At 40.0% G+C, this 27,700-nt stretch overlaps 1 protein-coding gene across 4 annotated transcripts in view; it reads right to left on the bottom strand.

The window, feature by feature from the left end:
- Positions 1-27,700, bottom strand: part of LOC124162824 (outer dense fiber protein 3) — a 56,921-nt gene that overhangs the window by 28,602 nt on the left and 619 nt on the right. The gene's annotated exons all lie outside the window — the stretch shown is intronic.

Here is a 27,700-nt window from a genome sequence, read left to right as displayed (position 1 = left end):
TACTTATCTCTTGGAAAACTACTGAAATATTTGCGGTATGAGTGGAAAAGGTTCGGAACGGTTACGTAATCAGGGTGGTATTCGGATTTCATGGATCATATATCAGGAAGTTCTTAAGGTAAGTTATTTTGATGAAATTACTGGTTATCGCGTGATGCCGAGTTTTCTCGGGGCGTATAATTCCCAACTTAAAGAGGAAATGTCCGACTGGTTGGTACGAAAGGTACTCATTGGAATCGAATCGCGAAAGCTAATAACCCGCAATAATTTAATGGTCCTGAATCATCACTAACTGCACTGTTTTCCCTTGATTTCATTTCTTCTAGGGCAGTGGACTCCAGAAATTTTTAAAATTTGGATTGTGATTCAACTCAAAAAGATAAATGTCCCGCATTTTACCTGTTTTTAAAGACACCCTCTCCTCGAATAGCCGACGGCGAAACGAAGTTCGGATATGATGGAGAACGAAGTCGCTGACGTCATTCGCTGCCCCAGAACATTCCACATTTACGCTACGAATTATTTCTTTGTCTTCCCTTTCCCATTGTTATCTGATGACGTTACGAAGTTTTCTTGTGGGCGTCGAATTTCTCAAATTGATTAATAAGTGAGTTGATGAATAAACACGTTCATTTTCCGCTGAAATTCTATTTCAACATCCATTTATCAAATTCAGGGGTAAAATTTTGAGTTAGGAAGAGAGTATACGACCCTATTCTAGCTATTCGTATGCGTTTGAGATTACGATACGCCACTGTTGGTCCTTCGTGATGTTTATCTGGAGTCATTGTTCCGTAACTCATCATATGCAATTTACAAATTATATTTATCTAAATATTTAAGTTATTTGAGTTACTGCAACTCTGTAAACACGGCGGTAAATATCAATTTTCAATTGAGGTGTTGGTTTCGAAGTTTCAAGTGGTTTATGTTGTTTTACAACAACTTTCTGAATCTTTGAGATTAATTAAACGAGAGCTTTGAGCAAGTATCCACAATACAATTGCACAGTCTTGTAAATTTTGAGATTATTTCGGACAATTATAATCGCAAATTTTCGCTCAACCTTATTTATTTAATGTCCTTAAAAAAACAGAGTATTAAATTAAATTTCAAAAAGTCTGGGTACCAAAAAAAACCGTTTTCATGGTAACTTCACAGTGCATCCAAAAAACTGTTTGTGTTGCCATAGCTCAGTAACTAAGGAGATGCGACCCTATTTTTATGGACAAAAATACTTACAAATGTCTCCTCTACCACCTCCTGAAGTATTTTAGATTCCTCTTGAAACGCCCTCCATAATTTTAAGCTTTAGAAGAAAATTTGGAGGAGATCAGGTTGGTGTGGTGGCCACTAAGTCGGTCCGTGATCAATCCCAGCGGAGGCAGAGAATTTTCAGACTGCCCGATCCCTGCTTGAATGTAATGTGGAGGACATTTCAAGCGCAACATTCCGTCCGTCGGATGTGACGTTAAGCCGTGGTTTCCTTTGCATCTTTCGTTAGAAGTACGCTAATGACGACGCCGGGTTTCTCTCCACCCTTCCTTCCATACCCTTCCCTCATGGCGCAATTGACCTCAGTTGTCGTTCCTCAAAATACCACACTATATCGTTCCATACCATACCAAAAATTGTATAAAATATACGCCATTTTTTTCAGGCGTTACATCGCCGTATCTTTAAAAGCAATATAAGGCGGAGGAAGGGAATGGTTAAAAAGAGGGGAGGATTTGGTGGAGGGGGAAATGCGTTGGATGTTCTGGAAGTTGAATCTTACGTCCCGACCCATTCCTCCGCCTTGGCATCGCCATTTTTGGTGCCGAGGAGTGGCTTTCGTGCAGTCGTACGGTGGATGAAGGTGGTCGCGGAAGGGGATGGGGGACAGAGGGGTCGCTGAAGAGGCGTGGGTGTTTTTGATGGAGAGGGTCGGAATTAGGGGGATGGAGGGAGGGGAGAGGTCGTGATTATCGGGGGTAGAGGGTGGGTGGTAGAGTAAGGAACCGAAGTTATCCATCTTACCCCAGCCGAGTCCTCGGAGGTACGGAGGCAGAAAATTGGTCATAACGAGAGGTGGGATACTCATTTACTGATATGGGTACCGCGCATGCTCTACTGTTGGCGCGCAACTAGGACGGAGCCAAGGGGGCAAGTGCCCCGGGCGGCAAACTTTGAAAGGTTTATTTAAAAATATTTATTTGTCTATAATTATTAATAAAACTTGTTAATAGCAAATATTATGTGTGTAATTTCAACTACCGCATCTCAAAAAAAATAGCTTACGGATGTATATGTTATATTTCAGTGGTGGGGAGGGATCGAGAGGGGATTAGGGTAGGGGGGCGGGAATATAATCTTTGCCACCCCAGACAAAACTCCTAGTTCCGGCCCTGCTCTATCGTTACTCCGTTTGAGAGGCTGCTTCGGAATGGGGTCGTTTACTCTGAAATCGCGATTCATTTAAAGAATACGGTCGATGGATGGGAAAGATAGGCTAATCGAAAGATAGGTCAAATTTTGCCTTTCAGCAACTATTTCGCAAGTGCAAAACGGGAAACGCAGAGGTTGAGCCCAATTTTAATGAATGGTGACGCCATTAGTGATCTGACTTTTACTCGTTCAGATAGAATCCGTCCTTGTGGGAATGAATCGCTCGAAAGGGTGTAAAAAAGAGGGAACCACGCGAGGTTAGTGTATAAGACCGAGGTGTATCGGAGACATGCTCGGTATGAGTTCTATATGACGTCATCAACTTATCTCCAAAAGGGTCAAGGCCGTCGATTTAATGCCCGAAAATGGAGGGTATAAAATAACAGTATAGCAAGCAATAACAACAGTATCGGTTTTGCTACAGTTGAAATTCCGCAAACTGATCCTATTTAGGTTTTTGAAAATAAACTTGATTTTCGTGGGAATAGGTGATTAACTGATAGCATTCTGTGGGAACTTCTTTCATTTCCTCAAGAAAAACATTTTACGTTGATTTCATGAAGATTGAATATTTTCTCTATGAGATACTGTTCTCATTCGAGTTCCTACATCTCTATCGTTATTTTTGGTGGCATATCACGTTTTCCCACTTATTTTACCATCTCAAAATTCATTGAGAAGACCTTTCTCAACATTTGCCTGCACCTCAAATTTAAAAATTTTTCTCCGGTATTTTTTCGTGTATAAATTCTCTGTGTTAGAACGTAGGTTTCCGCGGCGATGGTCTAATCTCTGCATTTCTTCAGGGGTTTCTTCCGCGTCAGCTTGTTTATAGACAACAGTTTCGCTGGCTATCCTGCCAGCGTCTTCAGGTCGAAATTCGACAGTAATCTATTCCCTTTACCGTGACAAATTCAAGGTGATAACCTAAGATACAACAGGAAATTTTAACTCTACGGCATCAACAGTGTGACAGAAAATCGTCTCCAAGGGCTGTAACGTGTGACATACGTAATATTGGAGAAGATTTTCTGTTTCGTGGTGACGTAAGTTTTAAATAAGTAATACGTCACAAAAACAAAATACAGCCGTTAGAGCGGCAGTGATATAATCCTCTGAACAATTCGCATATCTTCTTGAAAGTAGGGTCAAACACAAACGGGTTCTCAAGACTCTTTCCTCTCACCTTATTGTCCTGATTGCAGATAAACACGTAATGTAACACATGGCCTCGGACACGAGCCGAGCCTGGCCGAGCGCCTCCCAACAATGACTTACAAACGAGCTATTCATTAACTGCTATCAAATGGGACATAATGGTTTGATTTACGTTTGTGGCGCGTAGGGTTTAAATCATGGTGTTCCCCCCTTACCTTATTTCGCAAGAATGTGTGAATCACCTTTAGGCTTTCGGAAGCCTCTTCTAATGTCTTGGTGTGCGTTTTTCGCCCGAGATGGATACGTTATTCAGATGCTCATACTATTGTGGCGATGAAGGGTTTTTTGTTATTTATATAACATGACACGTATAAAAAAATTTGCTAAGTTGGGGTTTTTAGATGAAATATTTGCTCGTGCTTCCCAGTGTTCTTCAGCGCTGGCAAAGAATCAAGAAAAATATAGGTCAACCCTTTGTTCTCGTAATGGAATTTTCTGGCCGTGAACCTTGTAAATTAGCCAGATTATCAGTTCGAGTGGAGTTGCTCAATTACTATATCAATCTTACAATTCATTTTATTTGAAATTGGACTTAAGGTCAAAATGTGGTGGAATCAATCAATTTGAATTGTATCATTGTGTAACGCTGTTTATACCTTAGAGTTATGGATACCTGAGGTTAATTGTAAGAATTTTCATATTAATATCTTAGGTAGAGCCTATTATCAATGCTATAATAAGCTAACGTTCCATACTGATAAATCCATATCTGTTTATGGTTTTGCTTTGCAAGAATTCAGAAAGCAGAGAATTCGTCAGAGAAGTGATGGTTATTGTGGAAATAATTATCATATTAAACATGGGTATGCGTGCGTAATCATGAACTACTGGTAATTATCGAGATGCGAAGTAAAGAAATGATGCCAATTCAATGTTACCTTTATGTTTGTAGATGGACGATTTACAGACACCTCAAGCCTTTAAGCATATAATTATAGCCTTTATTCTTTCAAACTGAGTGTTTCTTCTGAGGAAAATCAAAATTTTTAAATTAGTCTTATCAAAATGTGTACAATCTCAATTCAATAATAATTATCATAGAATGTACATACTTGAGCATTCAATTTTACAACAGAAAATTACTCTGAGTCAGTCCTATCTTTAAAAGAGTTGATACGGCACTCATTTTTGTAAAGGTGAAACTTCAAATATTATTTCGCTTGTAGGCAGAGCTTCAAACGGTTTGAAAGGACTGTGAAACACGTTCAAAGGCGTCGAAAATTTTCTCCCTCATCGTGATGCGATAATACCGTTCGGTCAAGACCATCGGATATCGCGCAGTGATTGTGCAGAATAAGAAGAAGACGGCAAGGCAGTGAGTTTGCATGGCATCTTTGTGGCGGTGGGTGAAGCCGACGATTATTCCTTTAGAGAGGAGAATGACGTCGGCACGAAGGGATCATCTCAAAGGAGACACGGTGTACGAGAAGAGTTGCTCGCGTGCGGTGGCCGATGGGAAGGGAATGTCCGAGTCTCACACTCCCACCCCTTATACTGATGTGAGAGAAGAACGCGCACGAATAAGGTGAGGACGGAGCTGTGAAGTATTTCTCACAGCTTTTTTTTTAACTGACCGCGGTGATTTTTTTCTACCGAGAAAGGCGACAAAGAGGTTCGAGACGATCATCGCCAGTAACTCGATTCGGTGGACGATTAAGAGCTTCGGACCTGCAGAATCGCTCTCCAGCGTGTACCACCGTTATAGGCATTGAGATATATTTCTCCATTGTCTGGGCTCGGTTTAGCATTTAATTGGGTGATATTTTCAATCTTTAGGTCGCAGGTAGTGCAGGTTTATGTTATTTCGACTTTGCGTAAGACCTGTGAGGCAGATATAAGTTGTGAACCCTGAACTACATGTTTCATTATTTGTTGTTTTCTCATTAGTCTATCATAAAATAAATTAAAAGGAGTATATTTTTCTCAACATTATCATTAGTCAACAATCCTAAGATTGGTTTGACGCAGCTCCCAATTCCTCTCTCCTATCCGCTAGCCTTTTTATAGCGGCGCATTTCTCTTTTACATCCTTTACAACCCGTGCAATGTAACTAATTTGAGGCCGCCCCATACTCTTCTTCCCTTCCAGTTGTTCTTCTATAATTGTTTTCATCAGGCCACCATACCGTATTATGTGGCCAACTAAGTTTCCCGGATATTACTTAAATATGAAAATTCCTACTTTTAAAATTACGGAATGATTGATGTAAAATTACAGTATAAAATTGTTTATTGTTATGTCATGTTATGTTCATTATTATGTCATGTTCGTGGCTGCTTTTCTGATGCCTGACGTGGAAAAGATGGCTATCTTGACCACTGACGTGATGATGACTGCCGGATTAAAACTTAGGAAGCTATCGTTCAGGGATTTTTGCAAGACTACTTCGTATAGATGTTATATATTTTTGTTATTGGTCTTGAAATACGATTTGATTTATAAAATTTCAAAGACACACAGAAACGATAAAATAAGAGGTATTTTTTCAAACGCATAGGTACATACATGTAGGAATTCTTTTTGTATCTCACGAACAGTCATTAACTTTCTCCTCTTATTTTTCTGGTGCACGTAAGCCTTGCAGAGCTAACTAAAATAATTGAGCATCTACATCCGAATCCGGATTTTTTAAAAGGAGAAAACTCCCACGACTGAAGAAAATTAGCCCCAGTTTCCAGTCGCCTGAATCGCTCTGTGTATAATTTTTGAATTCATTTCAGTCCACAAAATTTCACTCATCTCCATATATATTCATGTTAGTGGCTAGCTTTTCTGGTGCCTAGCGTGGAAAAGATGTTTATCTTGACCACTGACGTGATGATGACTGCTGCCTTCGAATGCCCATGGGAATCATGGCAGCTTCCTTCCTTGCTGGGAGACAATGGACCCAGTGCCCATAGGGAGAGAGGTGGGAAGAATGATTCTGGGGAAAGTGGGACCCCAAGAGGTCGTGACCCTTATCCTCCTGCATTCATGCGACCTTGTCGTGGGCGTCTCTTCGACTATCAAGTCCCACTGGTGTAAAGAATAAAAAAGGAAATAATTGGCCTGAATGGATCAGGGCCGCAATAGTGCTTCGTAGCTTAGAAGTAGCGATGCATAAATTTTGCCGTCTTATATAGGTACTTTGGGGATCGGAGGTCGGTTCTGATCGGTTGGTTCTCAGGTGGTCTCTGACTGGTCATTGATTTTGTAGAACCTTTTCCATGTGTTGACTAATGTGTAGCCGTCTTCTGTGTTGCAGTTCTCAGGATGCTCAGAGTTATCTCTATAGCTTATCGGATTAGCTTAGGGTAGTAACGGCTTTCATTACACAGGACTTTAGGCTTAGCGAAATCCGGAGTGTGGCCAGGTTCCGACCACACGTGCTCCGAGACTGCGGAAAGGAGGAATTGCTTCTTCTACGTGGCGCGTTCATGTTCCCTTATCCTGGTTTTGATAGATCATCCGGTCTGTCCTATGTAACATTTAACATAGGAGCATTGCAGTTGATACACAAAGCCGAGACTCACATGGAGAAACGGCGCGGAAATCTTAGATCTAACTCATAATTTATCGTTTCTGTCGGACTTGGGAATATAGTGGGCTTCTAATATGATGATCTCCATGTTGCCCTTATATATATATTCTCAATTCCTCAACCAATTTAACCATAGCGCGCAGCCTCCGATTCTCTAGCGACCCCCAGCTTAATTCTTTGAACATTTGTGCACCCCTTCTTTGTAGATTTTTTGAAGGATTACTTGTTAAAAATCAACGCTATCCTCTCGAAATGTTCAGGTTCCTTTTACACCATATGGATCATAGTAAATAGAAATTTAAAAAGTGGGACATAATAGAAGTAGTGTAACTCACTTCGTTTGGAGTTAAACGAAGTAAGTTATACAACTTCTATTATGTCCTACTTTTTAAATTAATTTTTATAAAAATTCTTATATTTTTATATGGGTAAAGATGTATTTTTCTTCCTCGAACCAAAATACGGATTCATGCGCGTGCAGTTCCGCGAACCGTTATCTTGAAGTATGTATACATGGCAGCAAACAACCTGTGAACTAATATAATATTTGATTTGACACCTCTAAGATTGATATTTTGGCCATCACCCAAATAGGAAATGGTCCCATTCTCTGTCGCAAGGATCTTCATAATTTATTAAATGACCCAACTTGTTTTGACGCATTCATTTTGACAAGCTCTCGATACTGTCTCCCGATCATTCTTTTTCTTAGCCTCAACCTGTTCACTAAGGAGAACCACTAGATGACCCTGATCTAGCCGACCATGGTTATGGTCCACTCACGATGGATGCAAGGTTAGGAGTTGAGAGCTTTGTTCGAGATGGATGCTGGGAAGTTTCGTGGGACGTAGTGTTGCCAGAGGCCAAGGCGCGGGAGCTTGTAGACCTCTTTGACGTCCTACGCATTTCGGCTTCCCCATAAATGGTACAGGGACGAGGTCGCTCTCTGCAGGGGGCCTTCGTTGGGACAAAAGCAGTCACCTGCCTTCGCATTTTCGTCAGTCTTTTTTTTGCCACTGGCCTCACCCCTTTCCTTCTCTCACCATCCACGTGCTCTCGTAAAGAGAGAGTTTTCCGGCGAGTGACTCATTTTTCGAAAAGGCTTGTGACGACATTGGACACGAGGAGATTTGGGACGACACTGACTCTCTCTTCGAAGTATAGTGATACAGCTCATTCCGGCTAATCGGTACGCAACAGGACCGATACCCAGCGCCAGATTCAGGATAGGAACAAAAGGGGGAGGCAAAGGGGGGACTACTAGTAGGGACTAACTTCCTAGGATTAGTGGGAGTTGGAACAAAATTACCATTTTATCTTGGGTAAATTAGGTACCCAAATGGAAGGAATAGCCCTCTCTAGCCCCTCTCTGGATCCGTCACTTTTTGCAGGGATGGCAACTGAAACGAAACGAAAATGTTTCGTTTCGACCCGGAGCGAAACGAAAATACGAGGCCAAGGTATAGTTTCTTTCCCTCACGAAATTAAAATAATTAAAAAGTTTCTACCCGGGACGAAACTTTACTCCCGAAACTAATTTAATCGAAACTTCGCTGCTCTTAGTTAAGTTTCGATCCCAAAAGTTGAGTGGAGGGGGATAAGAGGGAATAGCTTCGACCCATTACGTTTGCCATACGTGTGGAGAGGTTAAAACATTGAGCTTAAAAATCGAATGGCCAGAGTGCGTTCACCGTTCTCCTGTTAGTGGTAAAAATATGAGTGCCACGTGTATCTAATGGCGGTAGGCCATGTTTACTTAAGATGATGACCCCATACACGCGAGGCATTCCGTAAATTTATGGATGTTGAAATGTAACAAAGGGGACTGTATGAGAATTAATATGCATTTTCTCCCGTAATTTATTAGTCAAACTATGATTATGAAAGTGACAGTAATCTGGAAAATCACTATAAGCATTAGGTTCACGATAAGTGTTTCTACAATTTTCTTCACGTCCATAAATTCTTTTCATTTTGTTGTTGTCTTTTCATAAAATTAATCCAAAAGTGAAACCTAAAATGTAAATTACAATCACAAAATTTGACAAATAATGAAACCTTTCATGAGTCATGGCTCCTTCCGATACCACTAGCTTGCGAATCAATACCACATCTTGGGTGGCTTATGGAGTTTTTACAAGTATGAAACAGCAATTCCTAGGTTATTTTTTTGGAAATATATGGCCATATTTCTCGGCGCTAAGAGAAGACGTGTAGTTCGATCACGGTAATACCAAGCGTGGAGCACGATAGTCCCAAGCAGCGAGATCGAGTTATGGTAAACTGACCTACCACACCACGAGGAACAAAGCAGTTGTAGGAAGCAGAATGATCTCGCGTCAATATCCCTCTCTTCATATTCATTAAAGCGACTCTTATTGATTAACATCGATGTAATTTGCTTGTGAATATTTCCTATCGTCCTCATTCGGAAACAGTCGAAATTAAAGATCTAAGTGTTTTTTTAGCAGTGAGGTGCTGATTCACTGTAGTTACGTGGGATGTGGGTAGTAACAATGAAATACTACTTCATTCATATTAATCAGCCTTTCTTTCGTCTTGGAGTGACCTGTCGTAAATACTAGATTAGCATTGGAGACGTGGGTAAGTTATTTCGTATTCAGTAGCGGTTGCATGATTTACCTTCGGGTTTGTAGCCGTGGGTTGACCATTTTAGCTATTACTACTCTGCTACCTTTTGAGATGGAAAATTGGCTAGTTAGTTTTTTATTCTTTGTGATCTATTCCCATGAAGCATAATGAGGTTTATAATTAAAGTATTTAATAAATATAATGTAACGAAGCCGTAGTAACTTTCCCTTCCGAAGCATATGCGCGCCGAAATTTCTATCAAAAGTGATATTGCTTTCTCTCATTCCCAACGAACAGCTTGGGAAACAATATGCGAAAATTATATGAACTGAAAATTTAAAAAAATCGTAAATTGAAGGTATTTGTCTTCTTAAGTGGTATAAATTTGAGGCATGCAATATTATTGTAATAATTAGAGGCAATCGATTTTTCTGATCCTCAGAAGATTTGTGGATTATAATTATTGTTTGCCGGTATAATGATTTAAGGTAAGCATGAATCTGATTTTTAATGACTTTTTTAGATTGTTCGTTGCTTGGATTGCGTTAAATTTTTAAGTTAATTTCCCCTGAATGATGATATGTTCTTATTTTTCTTCCTATTAATTTTTGAAACTGGTTGTTGTGGGAACTCGGAAAAGGGTATTGGCGAAGGCAGACATAGGATTTCCAATTACTTTCCTCAGTTCTGTTGTTATGATCGAATACAAAGATTACTTAGGCTTATGATGGTTAAATTATTCTTACCAGTTAAGATCTTTTGCATTATATCCGTTAAAGTTTGTTCTCAGTGAACAACTGATAAAGATCCGAACCCAACGTTTAATATCATCCGATTCTCTTTTATATTGAACCCAAATCATGCTTTTTGACCCTCCTACCGCTAAATTGCATCAATCACACACACCTCACCGCGCATGCGCGTCGTATTCACCGTTTCGGAACGCTTTTGCCGCCAGAAGCGGCGTCACGCAGCGTAGAGGGACTGTGTCGGCGCCGGATCAGTTGTGCTGTTGAATGAGCGCCGTGGTAAATAAACGCGAAATCTTCCTTTACGGTTCACGAGTGCTCGGGGTCGTGGGATATTTCTGAGGGGGATTCACTGGGTCACGGCTGCTGGTGGGTTGAGGAGATATACGTCTGCTCGTAAGAAGATCGCGTCTAAAGCTTTCTCCCTCCCCCTCACGCACCTTATTAAGAACTGCCGACGACCCAAGCAATGAGCTATTCGAGCACGCGTGTCGCGTTTAATGATTAAGCCTTTGAAGCGGACCGCCGAGCAGTGCCGTGCACTGTAGAGCATCCGATGGCGGGAAAATTATTTGTAGTTTGAAGTCTTGTCAGCTTTGCCACTCTCGAGGCCATTGTAATGATTCGTTGTTGGCAACGCCGCATTGAAACGTTTGTTTATGCTCTAAATCCCTGTTCACAACGCTTTAACGTGGCGTGACTTGAATAAATATCATCAACACGTATAAGTGAAATATTCCACCCACCATAACACAAACCGTCGATAAATCGTTAAATCGATTAAAGAGAATTTTCGAATGTTCTAATGACTCTAGATAATTAATAGTGTATTCCTTGATTTAGCGTAAAGAGAAATTCGTGCTTTATTCCACTCATGATCAATCCAAGTGGAATTACGCCGCTTTAAGATGTTGTGAACAAGTGGTCAATCTTCTCAACTTATCAAATCCATTGTTTGGCCTAAGCTAAGTTGTTGTGACCGAGACCTATTTCATTTTTCCTTTCATGGCTCCAGCAGTATCCATGACTCAATCATAATGTTACCTCACAAATTTTGAGGTAATAAGGAAATGCGCCTGCTGACTTAGTGGGTAGAGTATTTGGCCTCTGACCATACGGTCCTGGGTGAGAATATGGGCATCCTAAAAAACCTCTTGATAATGCGAGGTGGAACATAAAGAGGAGCTCCTCCTCTACCTACCCTGAACAAGTGAAATTGGACCTGGCTGAGCTCTACCCTAAAATCAATCTTTGCGTTGATTCACAGACCGAGCAAATAAAAAAAACTTGAAATATTCGACATAGCATGACAGTACGCATATTACCAATATCAATCTCATTCTAATAATGCACAAAGGTTAAGAAAAGACTTCGCTGTTTCACAAAATAAAATATATTTGCGACCGGTTTCGATACAGCGTATCAGGCCAGATGATGATACGCTGTATCGAAACCGGTCGCAAATATATTTTATTTTGTGAAACAGCGAAGTCTTCTCTTAACCTTTGTGCATCATGAAGGAGTTTCACCATGTTACGCCAACCACCATCGCACTCATAAGTTCGATTACTATATTTTTTGCGTAATTTCATTAGATAAAATCATTAATCGGAAAAAAGGGGAAATATGAGATGCACAAATTTTTCACTGAGGGGAAACTTTTTTATTTATCATTCACCCCATTCTTTGTTCCTTTACGATTTTTACATCATTTTTAGCTTTTTTCCTACCGCTAGAATTTTCTTGTCTCCTCGATATTCAAGATCACCAAATGTACGCAACATGAGCTATGGTGTAATGATATTTTCTTTGCACTAAAATGTACGGCGAATATAAATCGCTATAGTAATATAAATTACCATTCTAGATAAAGTTCACTTATAATTCCTCTTAAGGGTGCTTTTTACATGGTATTAATGCGGTGTAGTGACGGAATTTCAGCAGTATCGCTAAGTTAGAATTTAATGTTTACCATATAAATAACCATCATAAAACTGCTACTGCTCCAGTTATCATTGGGGTACCAAACATGGCGATTGGAATAACCATTTTCCGATGACTGCTCTAGTCTTTCCATCATTAAATTAGGATGTTTTACGGCGGGAGAATTGCCGTAAATGATCGCCGAGATAAATGAATGTCCGAAGAAAACATTTTTTGTAGAGCGATCTCCTGCTTCAGATGTCAGTCGACGTTTTAACGTCCCTGTTCCAGAATTTTATAAAAGCTATAATGTAATCTCTGCCCTTACCCTCATTTCTGTTCGATTTTTCTCAATGGAAGCATTGAAATATTACCTTCACTCTTACGTATTATCAGGTTCTATCTTTATTAGGCTTTTTCCATACGTTCTCTAACGTTGACTTCAGACCTTTGCTGGGCTTATCTCTTTGTAGTTTTTACTTCCTAATAACCGGATAATTTTTTGTTCCTTGAATTAATGAGTGGCTACGATTGTGAAGAATATCATTTGTGCCGTAGCCAAATTAAATGAGTCTGTCTAACCAAACTTCGACTTCTGCTCGACGGTCATCCAAACAATAGGTGCTCCAGAAAAAATTGTCGATATCGATCCAAAAACATCAAAAAGTAAGTCTACACTAATACCATGTCTTCGCGCCTGAAAAAAGATGGATGTTCTTGCTGAAGACACTGAATTTGTTCACTCTCGAAACATAGTTTCTATTCTTATAGTATTCAAAATACTATGGAAAAAATTAACTAATTCCACAGCTTAGCTCAGAAACATAACCGATAACTTTATTAAGCTATTACGACGTCACCGTGAGGAATTATCTATATCTACATAATACCCTGCAAGCCGCCTAAAAGGCGTGTGGCAGGGGGTGTTAGGACACCAACCGTTCTTACATAAAAAGGAAGTGCTCTAAGGAAATTACGACTAGCATTTATGAAAGTCCTTTATGGTTCGGGGGAAAAACGAATCTATCCGTTCAGCAAAACATCTCTCTTAATTTATCGCTTCTGTCGGACCTGGAAATATAGTGCGGCTCTAATGTTATGTTCTCCGTGTCGCTCTTAAAGACATCCATTCTCAATCGTTCAAGAAAATTAACACGATTGAAAAGAGAGTGGTTTCTCTCCAAAAAAAAACATTACTTTTGATATCCAGGTGGGAAATCCCACAGAAACCGGTGAAGTGGTGTCACTCGACCTTCAAAAAACCAGCGAGTAGGCTGATGCATGGAATGGTTTGAAAAATTTGGAAGTGTGCCAGGAAGGTGTGATTGTGCGTGTGCTCTTTAACATGGGACCCTCCTCCGAAACTTTTCATTCCCAATTCAAAACTCCGCCCAACTGCTCGACGTTTCCCTCGTTAATCCATCATCTCCTTCTAAGGGCAGTCAGCGGCGAAGGCCGTCTCGTTGATCTACGCGCTGCAGTAGCCGAGGCTGGGAGTATGACTAAGGAGACACCGCCAATCCTTTGACTAGGAGAAGTCTCTTGAAGATTGAGCTAATTTTGTGCCGCAATAGGGTAGCTATTGAGTTGATCATACCAATCAAAATTGTCGTAGTTCGCCATTTTCAAGACTTACTTATCGTTCATCGAAGTACTGCAGTAGAGAAGGCTGGGAGTATGGCTAAGGAGATAATATTGTCAATCTTTTGCCTGGGAGAGGACTCTTAAAGATTGAGCTGTTTTTTTCATGCAACGGGGTAGCTGTTTTGTTGATCATGTCCATAAAAATTGTTTGAGTTTGCCATTTTCACGACTTACTCCTCGTTCAAAACTTCAAGTTATCATCTAGACATTTTCAGAGCATTTACAGTACACCTTATTCAACATTTAACTATGCGAAATAAAAACCACGAGAAAGTATGGAGGTAAAATTTCCATATTTAAGATGTTGGCTAAGAAAGGATTTTGTTGAATCTCTGCTTTCACGCTTGCAGAAAAACTTTTAGCCTAAACTCTTTGGGCTTGTACTTTCTATTTCAACTCCAACGATATACCCCGTACTTATCAACCGCGAATCAACCTAAATCCGTAGATTCGGCTGTTTATTGTATCGATGGATACCCTTTTTATATCTCAGATGGGATCCGAATGAAGTAAAATATGATATGCATATGATAGGTAATAATCGTTCGTATTGATAGATCCTACTTAAAGGCGGCTGGGATTTTCGGTTGAAGTGGGGCATGGAAAAGAATGACACCGTAGAAAAATAAAAAAAATATTGGATAAAAATTTAATAATCCTGGTTTCGGTACAAGGACTTTCACACACACCAATTCGTAAAGGCCGTTTTATTTGATATCTCGGAGTGATGTTCAGATTTCTCGAACGTTCTTTGACCCGCTCCAAATTTCTCTCTTCGATTTTTTTCTGTCAATATTTGGTCACACCGTGGGGCTAACAAGAAAACTTGAGCCGGTCTGCCGTGAGTTAGCGATGTTTGACCCTTCCTTCGCGTTGCGTGTCAGAAAATTTTTAGGGTAGAAATGTTGAAAAAAATATGCCTTTTCTTCGCGATAACCTTGAGCCTATTGTGCATGCATAATCGGGGCACAATTGCCTCATTCCACATGCGGAGATTGAGCTCAGAACCGAAGTGTTTAGGGGCGACCTTGATTCTCGCATATTTTTTCCGTGTCGTCCTTTCGTATTGATTTCCAGAAGATACGCTTGAATGCCGTATTTCAGTCGATTCTTGTGAAGTGTTTAATTTCTCCCAGTCGTCGCAGTCACAATGAGTTTAGGAAGTCTCTGTAGGGCTGTACGACTTCCTTCTCTATCTTCGAATCCTCTAACCACATCAAAGACAATATGAATGTACCTTCTCCTGCTCGGACAAATTGGAAGAAAGGCAAAAAATTAGAACATTTCGTCCGCCTGCGTGATTTAAATTTCTCAGTCTTACGTAGGTAGAACATTTTCAGTGCATTTACTTTCCGATGAATTCCTATTTTGGTGTGTAATTTTTCCAATTGTTATTTATCCTGAGGAAATTTAAGACTAAGATCATGATGCTGCTTTAGTAACCTCATTATAGTGAGCTACGAATGAATTTTTATGCTTTTATAGTTTTCAAATGCAATACCCCATAAATATGTATATTTCCTATACAGCCAATACTAATACTTCCTAATAGCCGATCCTTGTATGGATGGGAACTACAGTTAGATAATACGATTACAGCCTAAAATTATCACATCTTCACGAGTAAACATGTAATACGTGTATAATCGAGAAGAGACCGTAACGAATTCGATGAGTTCAATGAGAATTCTAACTTTAATAATTCGCCGCTGACTCAGTAAGGAAGTGGCGAATTTCGTCCACACTGGGATACGAACCCTTGAACTTCGGACGGAATGATAAAATTCCTGCGTTCACGTTACAGATGCATGCAGGATTTTGCTCATTCGCATTGGAAGCTAAAACTGTGCATTTTTCGTTGATTAAACAGAATTTAACGTCCATGCTGGGATACGAACCCTTGAACTTCGGACGGAATGATAAAATTCCTGCGTACACGCAGCAGATGCAGGTTAGATTGTGCTTATTCAACCGCATGTTCTTTCAGTCATACAAGAGCCACCTGGAGTCGCGGTACGTGATCACGGAGGAGTCCAATGGATGTTATCCAGCCGCAATGTCTCTGCGGCACGTTCACTAGCCAAGATAGCCATCGCGCCCGAGGCGGAAGGTGGAAAAAGTAGACAAAGAGGCAGTCGGTGATGTAGAGTAAGCCTTTACTGCCGGATTGTGCGCTGAGGGCAATCATCTGGTCTGCCCCTTTAGCGCGTGGGAGACAGCCAACACGCGTTCGAACCATTTATGGACTTCGCTTTAAAAGTTGGATTCCCTGACGAAGCCTACGTTTAACTAGGTGAATAGTCCGTGAATTTTCACCAGAAAAGGAAAGAAGAGCAAAATTCCGAGAAACTAATGGGTTTGCCCGTTCTCATAATTCAAAATACTGCTATTTACTTCTCCTCGGTATCGTTTTGTTTTCCGTTGTAAAAAATTAATCACCTTAAACCTGTAATTCCAAAAAATTTTATTGTATTTAATCACTTGCGTTATTTGAATGTTAAAACTCCCCATTAAAATGAGTCAAGCGTGCTACTGCGAGCAGTGAATGAAGTTAGCTTTAAAAACAAAATAATCAGGGAACCAAGTAACATAACTATAATCAGAAAATGAAATATAAATGGTGACTGTTGGTCGTGTTAATGGGGCTGAATTGTCAGTGTACGAAATTTCAGAGCTCTTTAATAAAAAAAATTTTTTTATATGAGAGCATAAGAGTATAATAAATAAATACAAAATTTCCGTTTATGTTATGGATTGAGTCTGTTTCTTGGTCTTGGATCGCATAATACCCGTGCTTTGTATGTGATTTTGCCGTAATTTCGCTAATGAAGGTGACTTCTGAGGAAGAAAGATTTTTTGTGATTTTTTTGCTTTCTTAGTTCGTGTAAACACATGCGAAATTTGTGAAACGATAGCAATCTGAAAATATTGTTCGACTAACGGATGCATTTGAATGTTATAATAATATATCATTTAAAAAAATTCATTTTTACCTACGTCTTGAGAGAACACGGTGGGAAGAAAGCCCGGAATTATTCTTCATGAATTGAATCAAGGAAACACTGTCATAATAGGAGGATGTGGTTGACCACACCGTCTGTGAAAATAATTGACGATAGTCGTATTACAAAACGACAGCAACTTTGAAGTTTTCGAACTATTGCGAAGGGGAGATGGCAGGAAGATTTAATTATGTTTTTCACCTAAAGAACGCTGAAATTCTCGCGAAGTAGCGAGTTGAAAAAGAACACATCCGCTATGATTAAGAGATCGAATTCGCATGGAAATAGCCATGGGGTTTCTTTGCACGTATATAGTTCGTTTTGATGGGCACTGCTTCACGCCTCCCAATCCATATCTGTTCACGAGCTACAATTCCGAGGGGAGAATATGCTTAATCCCGGAGAAGAGGGTCTGAGGTTTCAGGCGAGATGGAGTGGAAACGTGGCATAATGAAAATGAAAAAGCAGGAGCAATTTCCACAATTTTACATTTATTGATACGACCGGTTTCGCTTTTCAGCATCAAAAGCGAAACCGGTGATCGATCAAGACCTGATGATGCTGAAAAGCGAAACCGGTCGTATCAATAAATGTAAAATTGTGGAAATTGCTCCTGATTTTTCATTTTCATCCCGGAGAAGAGGTTTGTGCGTCGTTAAAGAGCGTCAGAGGTATTTTTTACATGCTTTTTCTTAACTTGTTCGTCTATGTCATCGATGGAATCTTATAATTGATTTTTAACACACAACTCATTGTCGGATCGGCTTGAAATTATGCACACCTGCTCGCTTCTGATGACAGTACAAAATTCAATAATCGATCATTTGAAAGTTTATTTTTTCCATTGTGCTCTAATTATTTTAACTAAATTTCCGTGTGGAAAAATATAGATAAATTTTTTCAGTAGATGAGGGTAGTTGTAATATTTTTGGCAGAAATTTCTTTAACAGCTCTGGTCAAGACTTCACCACTAAAAAATGGAAGATAAAAATTATAAAAAACACGCTTTCTCCGAAAACAGTATGCAATGCACTGAAAAGTAAAATATAAGCTTTTTTTCCTGGGAGAATAAAGCGTGGTTGCTGGTTGGGTTTGAGTATTAAAATTGCGCGCCAATTCTTGCTTATCAGGCTCTATTGCAATCATTAATACTAAATCTAATCAGCAGCAACATTTTATTCTCCAAGAGATGAAAAGCTTATATTTTTTACTTATTAGTTCGTATTTTACTTTATTTTGGAAAAAGCGTGATTAAAAAATATATTTTATTTTTTCATCAGCACTAACTCATTGTAAGCGAATAGTACATTAGCAACGATCGCCTCATTTGATGAGCTAATCGATGTACATTTCATTGCATCACTCCCTTTCTTTTCGTTTGATACGGATTCAATACAACTCGCCCGGGAATCTTTTGTGTGCGGTAATTATCTCGTGAAATTGCCCAATGCTTCCCAGCTCGGAGGAGGAGAAATGGCTCCACGATAATTCCAGTTTCAAAAGTCCTCGGAGGTCATCTCATGGGTAACATTTCCCTTTGAATCACCATCGCATTGTTTATCATTGGTTGCCAGGTATCATGGTCGAATAATAATCGAAGCGTATTTTTTGGGATCTTTCTACCGTGGTAATTAGAATGGCTATTTAGTGATACATTTTGCTCAGATTTCTCTAAATATCACTTCTAAGTTTGCCGAGGCGGATAATTTGCGAATTCCACGATTATGCTCTCATCGTTTAGACACGCTGATCTCGGAACGATTTTGGAGAACGGCCGGGGATGATCTCGAATCCCCCTCGTCTCGCAGATTTCAAATCCAAAGTGTGGAAAATCGACTCTTGATCTGGGTCTAATTCACCGTTAATTTTCTCCTCGCTCTGCGGCCAAAAGTCCGCCAGAGGTCTTAAGTTCATCCAGTTGCAAGATCGAGCAAAAACCAAGTTATGTTGGATTTTTAGAGAGTCGAAAACAAGTTCTTTTCTATCACGACATTTTTTTTAACGAGACGGCTTATTTTTATGCAATAACCGGAATATTTTGTCAATTTCTTTCGTAAATTTTAATGTCAAGACAAACCGAAGGAAATCTCTAATATTTAGTGGTAGTATGGTAATTAGAGGAGGCGACCATCTGCTAAGGTCATTTGCTTCAGGAGTAAAGGGTGGAGAGAAACCCGGCGTCGGCATTAGCAAACTCCTAACAAAAGGCGCCAAGACTTAACGTCCCATCCGACAGATGGAGTGTTGCTCTTGAAGTGCCCTCCACTTAGCATTCAAGAAAGGATTAGGCAGCCCCAGAAAGATCGCTGCCACGACCGGGATTCGAATCCAGACCGACTGAGTGGGAAGCCACCACTCTAGCCACCACACCAACCCGATCCCCTAAAAATTGTTTTCCTCGAAGGAATTAAAATAATTGAATGTAATGGATATCTAAGAGAATATTCATTCGGAACAGAAAATAATTCTGCAAGAATTGTGTATAGTGTAAACTGCCATGAACTCCCGAGTTATAACGGTAATTTTTCTTTGCTTGATGGAATTTGCTTGCATAGGTCGTTTGATTAAGCCACTTGAGAATATCTCGGGAATAAACCCTCACCTCATTAGGTAGATCATTAATTATGACGATGATTTATTAGTCATAAAATATAGGCAATTTTAAGGAAAATATTATAACAATCACTACTATAGTTGCCGCATAAATGTTGATAGAGATTTATCTATCTCGTCGATTTATTTCAAGACTTAAAATTCTAAACTTATGGTTTGTGTGAATACATGTGTTTACACCTTCCTTAACTTCCTTTTCTGAACCACTCTAGGATACATCTATTTGGCCAATAGATGTATCCTATACCATTAATGGAGGGTAACCAAAAAACTTGTATGTGGTCGTAAGAAGAAGTATAACGTTAATAACTCAAGCTCACTTTTTTTCTGATTGCGGTCTTTTGAAAATCACTTTGGCTTTAAAACACCAAGGTTTACCCAAGAAGAAGCAAATGCACCCATAAGTGAACTTTCATGCTGAACGTCCCCTTAAGTATACTCAGTTTTCCGAAGTTAATGGCGACCGTCTCCTCTCGTAACGGCTCCCTTGTGGTGGCTAACCAGTTATCTCCCGAAGAGTTCAAGTGTTCTGTGGTATGCAAATGCCCGCATTCCTCGTCAATGCACGATGAGCGCTACGGTTTGTACTCTTTTGCTCAAAATAAACACACACCTTGAAAGGAAGAATTGAATGTTTCAGCAAAGATGGCTTAAATCACGACTAGTTTCGGAAAGAAACATATTGTATTTTTTCATTGTTGGAATAACACAAGATTGATGACACATGAGACTTTTTACCTAGGAATATTGGGAAAAATTTACGTGAAAATATACTAATTTCATGTAAAATATTTGTCTTTATGGTTATTTTGTCAGGAAAACACAAATCTGTGGATAATATAAAACTTTTATTGATTACTCACATCTACTCACTTCTTTTCTCTTCGTTGAAAAGCATGTTGATTTTTTTTGTATTTGCACTGAGTGACTAGTTCTCTTTAAGCTATAAATATATTGTAATTAGCAATTTGTACTTCCTGTAAAACGCAAGTGAGTGAAAATTTATTGAATGACTTAATATATACAGGCAAGAGAAAACTTGTGTCACAAAGTATTTACCCTTTATAGCTGATGCTAGTAGGAATCCAAAAATTAACATAATGTTTAGGTCAAAAACACTCCACCTCTAAACTATAGAAACTTTAAGCCAAGCGTTCCGATTGGCCGCGAGTTTGCCCTGTTGCCGGATGTCTTGGATACATAGCGACGTCCGTCAGGCAATGTATTCAAAGCCATGAGCAAGGGGACAGCAAAGAGGTGGCCCGATTCCATCCCATAGAAGACTGATTTCTGTTGCCACTTCGGTCGCATTTTGATCGATTTTCAAAAACATCCGCGGCGCTGTGATGAGTGCAATGCGATCCAATTTTTTCCACTATTTTGCATCATAATTTTTGTGATCGCGAGGAATAGCATTGAAAAATTATGAATTTGATAGATCACATCATCATATGCATAAATTTCGCTTAATACCCCCTAATTACACCTTAATTTTCCGTGAAACTCGGATTAATTTGTCCGTTGGCGACACGAGTGGCGACTTTTGTAAACCCGTTTAAATGCGCGGTGTGTGACAACGCACTTAGAGACCGACTTGAGGATCCTCTTTTGTTTTGGTATGTCCTTCCCCGTCACTTATAAGGATATGCCCCGAACAGACAACACAAGGTGGACTGCATAAAAGAGGCCCATATCCATTCCATAGATGGATAGTTCCTGTCGCCACTTTGGTCGCGTTTTAATCGGCTTTCAAAAATATCCGCTGCGCAGTGACGCGTGCAACGCGATCCACTTATTTCCAATACTTTGCAGTATGATCTTTGCAAATGCAAGGAATAGCATTGAAGAGTTATGAACTAGATAAATCACATCAACATGAACGTAAATTTTGATTTACACCCCAAATTTTACCTTATTTCCCCGTGAAACACTGATCAATTTGTCCGTCAGCGACGCGAGTGGCGACTTTTGTAAACCCATTTAAAGGCGCGGCGGGCGACAAAAAATTGTGAGGCAGACTTGAGGATCCTCTATTGTAATACTCGTGGTCATGATTTGTCCAAGGTATTCGGAAAACAGGGCAAACTGGCGGCCAATCGGAGCGCTTGGCTCAAAGTTTCTGTAGTATAAAAATGGTGCGTTTTCGACCTAAACATCGTTGGTAATTTTTGGTTCATACTGGCATCAGCTATCCAGGTTTAAAATTTCGAGACACAATTCGTCTCCACCTTGTATGCTGGCTTTCTGAGGGTTTTTTTTTCTGCTATCACTTGGTTACTATGAGACGTCTGAAATCAGTTATACTTAATGCTTGCTTTTCCCTGTCGATTTGGAGCTCAGAAAGAAAAGAAAGGGACCGAAGTGGAAGTTTTCCTTTAAAGCACTTGATTTGTGAGTTGCTGCAAATGGACATGGGAGACACTAGGATAAGGGAAGAGCAGTTCTACAAGCATTTCCGTCTAATCTGTGCTCTTAATGCACGCAGAATGTGAAAGAGAGATTACTCCTCACCTGTCGACGGTTTCTTGGAAAGGGAAAACCTTCCATCCCTTTTAACGATTCTTGCTATCTATCCGACTTTCATTTTCCCTCCGTAAACTTTCTGCTCGCCGTATACCTACTTGTCGGTCATGCGATGATGCAAAATCGTATCCCTTTACGTTTTTATTCCCCCTTACGTATGTATTAATTTTTTCTCTCAGGGCCGAAGCCAGGATACAAGTCAGACCAAGTGAAACAAGTTCATGAGTAGGGTGAATTTAGAATGGTTCATTTGGAGTGTTACTCATACGGCCTTATCTCCAACACATTTGGGTGGGGGGATTTGAACCCCCAGACCAATCTAATTCGCTACAGCATTGTTTCATCTTCGAAATATACTTCATTCTAATTTTATTACATTTATTTAGATCGGTTCTTTAGGGATTTAAAACAATCAATTACCTATCTGAAACAATGCAATATAATGTACGTAAAAAATATATGTGAATAATCAGATTGGTACTTCCCCGTCCCCTTTTTCCTCCTGACATTATTAACGTCATTAGTTTTGAATACAATTCTGGTCGATAAATCCAATGCCAGAACAACAATATTTGAACTGTCAACTAAGATGTTACATTCTCTTGCACGTTTCTTCGTTTTCTGTTTCGGGCCGACTGGAAGTCCGTGGCACGTAAGTGATCCAATTTCGATCCTTATTCACACTCACTAACCCGAACACCAGAGGCGACTAACTCTAAATATTTTCCGATGTCAAAGCGAATTGAAAACGGAATGAGGTCATAAAAACGTGTGTACACCGCAGAACCTGTCGCGGAAATTCAATATCTTTCTACGATGGAATTATTTTCCTCTCGGATTTCTAACTGCCATCCACAAATCAAGCTTTTTCTTTCAAGTTTTCGTGTACGTCCTACTGCGTATCCACCTTTCAGCAAGCTTGGTAAGTGATGCTTGAATTCCGGTTATTCGGCTTTTCATGTGGCCTGAGACGAAGGAGCGCGAGCTGCAAATGATGCCGTCATCCGAAGAGCGAGGCGAATATACACAACGTGAGTCATAAGATGCCGGCTCTATAGGCTCTCATTTCATCCACCAATAGGCTCGTATTTGGTAAGCGTATTCGTAATCGTTAATTCCAATATCGGCAGTAATATGCACAGCGAAGAGGCGCCTAATTGAAGCATACCATGGTGAAAACAGACTTAAACCATCATTTACACGATCATAGTCATCAATTTTATTACAGATAGACATGCTTGGACCTCGACTGATGCAAAGCATCTAAGGTAGAGGGATATGCTAATCCTGTTAATATCCCTTCTCTATATAATCTTGATGTGAAAAAAGGGTTCAGGCATTAATTTGAATGGTTATTTACTGTGGTGAACTCGGGTCTTTTTGAACGAATGTGTGAAAAGAGCATTATCTGGGAAGATTCACCAATAATACTATACATAGTACAGTATTCCCTAAAGTAGCAGTATACTAATTACTATACACTTTAATAAGTATAGTATACAACTACTTCAGGGATGAACGTATTAATTTTCGTTGAAAATATGGTAAAAAAAATATCCAGTTAATTCGTTATTATAATAGGAATTTGTCTATACCTTCCAACAAGTAAATTCCGAAGCTGTTAACTCTGTTTATTATTTCAAACGTACAATTCACGACGCACCGCATTTTAGCCAAATTAGAGGGATATTCGTGCACTAGCTTTACATTTCAAAATTCCTTACGAGCTGATCATATCTTGATAAAGTTTTTTTTTTTTGTTTACGATGCGTCATGGCTAACTCTCGAGCTTTCGCTGACATTGCTTACAGCATCACGCTCTACTCTTCGCGGTGATATCATCAGCAATTTCAGCGAAAGTTTGATTATTGACCTTGACGAAAAGGCAGCTACCGTAAATGTTGCCCGGAAAAACTCGCTATCGATGTTACGAGGTCTACACTTCACGATAACATGGTTGAGAATGCCATGTCAGGTATCACTTGTGGTTGAGCTCACAAAATTGTAGGCGTTGTGCCCCGTTAACTTAGTTTTTTTATTGTGAAGAGCTGTATATTTTATACGTCTACTGGGCATACAAATTATATGTACGAACGACTTGCTATACAAAATATGTACCATAACTGTTATGCATTGAGGTAGCTTTTGGCATATTTAATTGGATCCCCATTCTGAGGTGAAAGGATGGAAATACCTCTAAGTACTTAACATTGCTTCAGCTTGTCTTTAAACCAGTCAAAACATCACAACCTTTATCTGCTCCTCGCATAGTATCATCGATGAGGCGCGAAAGATAATATCCAGGCTTAGCTTTCGGAATAAGAAACACGATTAATTGAGCCGTCTTTAAGTATCATTGTAAAGTAAAACAGGCTACGTGTATGGATCAAAACAATAATCTCATTGCTCTCCGTGACTCCCTTCACCAATAAATGCCCCGTAGCCAATTTTGCTTCAACGCAAGGCAGCTGAGATTCGTTTCGCGCGCTTGAATGAGGAGTACCAACGATTGTGCCGATTTCCTCGTCGGTCCTCGGTTTTCCTCGTCCTCCTCGGTTTAAACACGTGATACCGGCGGAATGCGCGTGGACAACGCTTGGCACGCCAGCTCAGTGACGAAATCTCTGCTTCACTCAAATCTTCTGCTAGAACGGCAAGCAAATGGGAAAATAAGTCGTTCGAGATTGTCCCTAAAATCAACGGCAGAGCGTGTGATGATTGATGAGATTCATGTTTGTGTTCGTGACTCGGAATGAAATCTACCGCGGACTCTTTCTAGAGTTATCACACTGCTCATTTAATCAGCGCGTTAGTTCAAATCAGACACGAATTTATCAATGAGATTATTATTGGTAGTTGTTCTGAGGATCGAATTTATGTGGAGCCTGTTCCTTAAAATATTGCATAAAATCAAACAGAATTGTACGCGTTAGCCGCTTTCGAGTCTTCCGATCGTGTGCATGGCCTTGAGCAAGCTTCCCTCTTTCGACCCGTGTGCGCCGTTTGTAAATAGCAGTATTTTAACGGAAGTTACGGCGCGAACAGGGGCGCAGCCAGGAATTAAGGCTGGGGGGGGGTTTAGGTGCAACTATTCACTAGGCTACATATTATTTAATCTTTTACCCCTTACTTATCTTCCACGCTACCTTTTTCACCCTCTTAATATTTTCCTTATTCTCTCCCTCCGACCAGTTTTCCTCCACAGCTTCTCATCCTCCCACGCTTCCATCCTCTCCTTCCCTTATCCCTTTAAAAAAAATAATAAATAATAAATTCATACTGCGCACGAACCCCATCTTTTCCCGCGTTCTGCCTTCCCCTCTCCGTCCCTCGCCTCAAACGGCTCCAATCTTTCCCCGTCAGTTTTCTCCCGGCGCTTCCTTCCATCCTCCACTCTTTCTCACTGCCAGCTCTCCATCTTTTTCCTCCTTAAAGATTTTACCCCGGGTTGCTATGTGTGCCGAGTTTGGTGTGGTCTTTATTGTTGGATTACATACGCCGTCAGCCAGGATTCAAATCCCGGCGCGCTGGATTGCTGAGTAAATAATCTTACTATTTTAATTGGAAATGGAACTAACTGTTGATGGAGACTTTCGCGGAGTGGTGCAGTACAGGGGCGCAGCTCGGAATTAAGTTAAGGTTCAACTATTACCGGGGTGTGTGGAATACCCACCAGGATAAGCGGTAGGTGCGAGATTAATAAATTGCGGAATTTTAAGATGAACGGGTCAAAGTGGTGAGTTTTACGTCTTTCTGAGGGATATTTTATTGATCCTTACACTATTCTATTAGTAATATCAAGCCAATTAAGTAAAATGGATTAAACTTAAAAATTTCTGTGAGCTCTGGGGGGGGGATTTTTACCCCCAAAACTCCCTCGCTGCGCCACTGGGCGCGAAAACCACTTCCTATTTTTCTTTCTTGTTTTAGAGGCCGTATTTGACGGTGTTCAAGAAAATCGGGCCGGCATTGAATGCGTAGCTCCTTTGAGTGTTATAAAAGTTTTGGCTTAAGAAATAAAGCTGGGCGCAAAAATTTCAGAACCAGAATTTTCTCTGTTTTTAAGGCTTATTTTCATTTATGTTGTTAAACAGAGTCGTAAAAAAAGGAACAGGATCATATATTAAAGATTTCTCTAAAGCTGTATTATGGTATCTGGGTGTTTTAAATGTGCGAAATATTATATCCAATGAAAGTGGGAGCGTAGTAGTCCAGCAGGTAGAGCGCTTGGCTTCTGATCGAGAGGTCCGGGTTCATATCCCGGGTGAAGCCTTCAGACAACCCAAAACAAAATCCTCCAAGTGCCAGGTGGCCTCCCGGGGCCTCCTACAATGAAGGTATGAAATTCACACGCCTATAGCTTAGTTCGGGACGAGCTCTACCCTTTCCTATCCAAAAAATCTTCGGGTTGAATTACTGAGTGAGAGATCCAATAAAAATAAATGCGAAATATGGAAAGTTTGTGGAATGGATGTACCGGTTACTTATCATGAACTATCGCTCTTGTTTAAACTTTGACTTACTTCAGCTGGCAAAGGTCGGGGAAGCTCGAAAATAGAGTGCCGGAGAGGAAAGATATATTTTAAAAATTATCTATTAAATTTATAGATGCCGTGCACTGCTTACCACTTTTGGCTCCTATTTTATGTATATATAAAACATTATTTATGTTAAATCTCATTTTTGAAAATAAATACAGCGTGTGAATCAACGGCCATTATCTTCGTAAGAGTCAGTTCGAGAGAAGACAAAAATCCACGAATGCGAAGGTCATCTTCAGAATCGATGAAAATGAAAGAAATCTGGAAAGAAGGGAACCACCTGTGGTTCCCAGAAAGATCTGGAACCCAGAAAAATACTTTCTGAACTAGGTGGGCGTGACCTTAATTGCCGTGTGCCCAGCGTAGACAGAGGTTGCGTTCATTCTGGTTCATTCATGCAGTCGTCTGACTTCCCACACGCTCGAATACGTCAGTATTTAATGTTATATAATTCTGCATCGACTTATTTTAGTATTCTCCGTTAGGATTTAAAGATGTATTTTAAGCGCTGAGCAAGTCAAAAAGACCAGGAACATTACACTTGGAGCACGATCTGTTGATCGAACAGAGTCAATCTTAGTACTTCAAAAATTACTCTGGTATTAATTGACTTAAAAATATGAATAAAATTACCAAATGTTGAGTGAGTCAAAAAGACTGGAAGGAACCGTTCACTTTGGATACGATCTGTTGACCGAAAGGGGTAAAACCTCGCGGAGAGGGATGGTCTCAATCTAAGACGGAGAAGAGCAGAAATAAAATAGGAGCTACTCATCTCACTCGTTTCGGTCGCCCGCAAAGTTACACAGATTGGCAAGGGAGGAAGAGACAGTGGCGTAACTATGAGGGGGATGGATCCCCCCTAAAGCCTCAGATAAACAAAAAAAATATTTAAATATATTGTCTAGTTTTGACTTATAATAACTGCATCTGCTTTAAGTTAAATT

The sequence above is a fragment of the Ischnura elegans genome, chromosome 7, assembly GCF_921293095.1.
Source record: "Ischnura elegans chromosome 7, ioIscEleg1.1, whole genome shotgun sequence".
Taxonomy (NCBI): Eukaryota; Metazoa; Arthropoda; class Insecta; order Odonata; family Coenagrionidae; genus Ischnura; species Ischnura elegans.
Note: the sequence above shows the minus strand (reverse complement) of the source record. Positions and strands in the feature narration are given on the sequence as shown.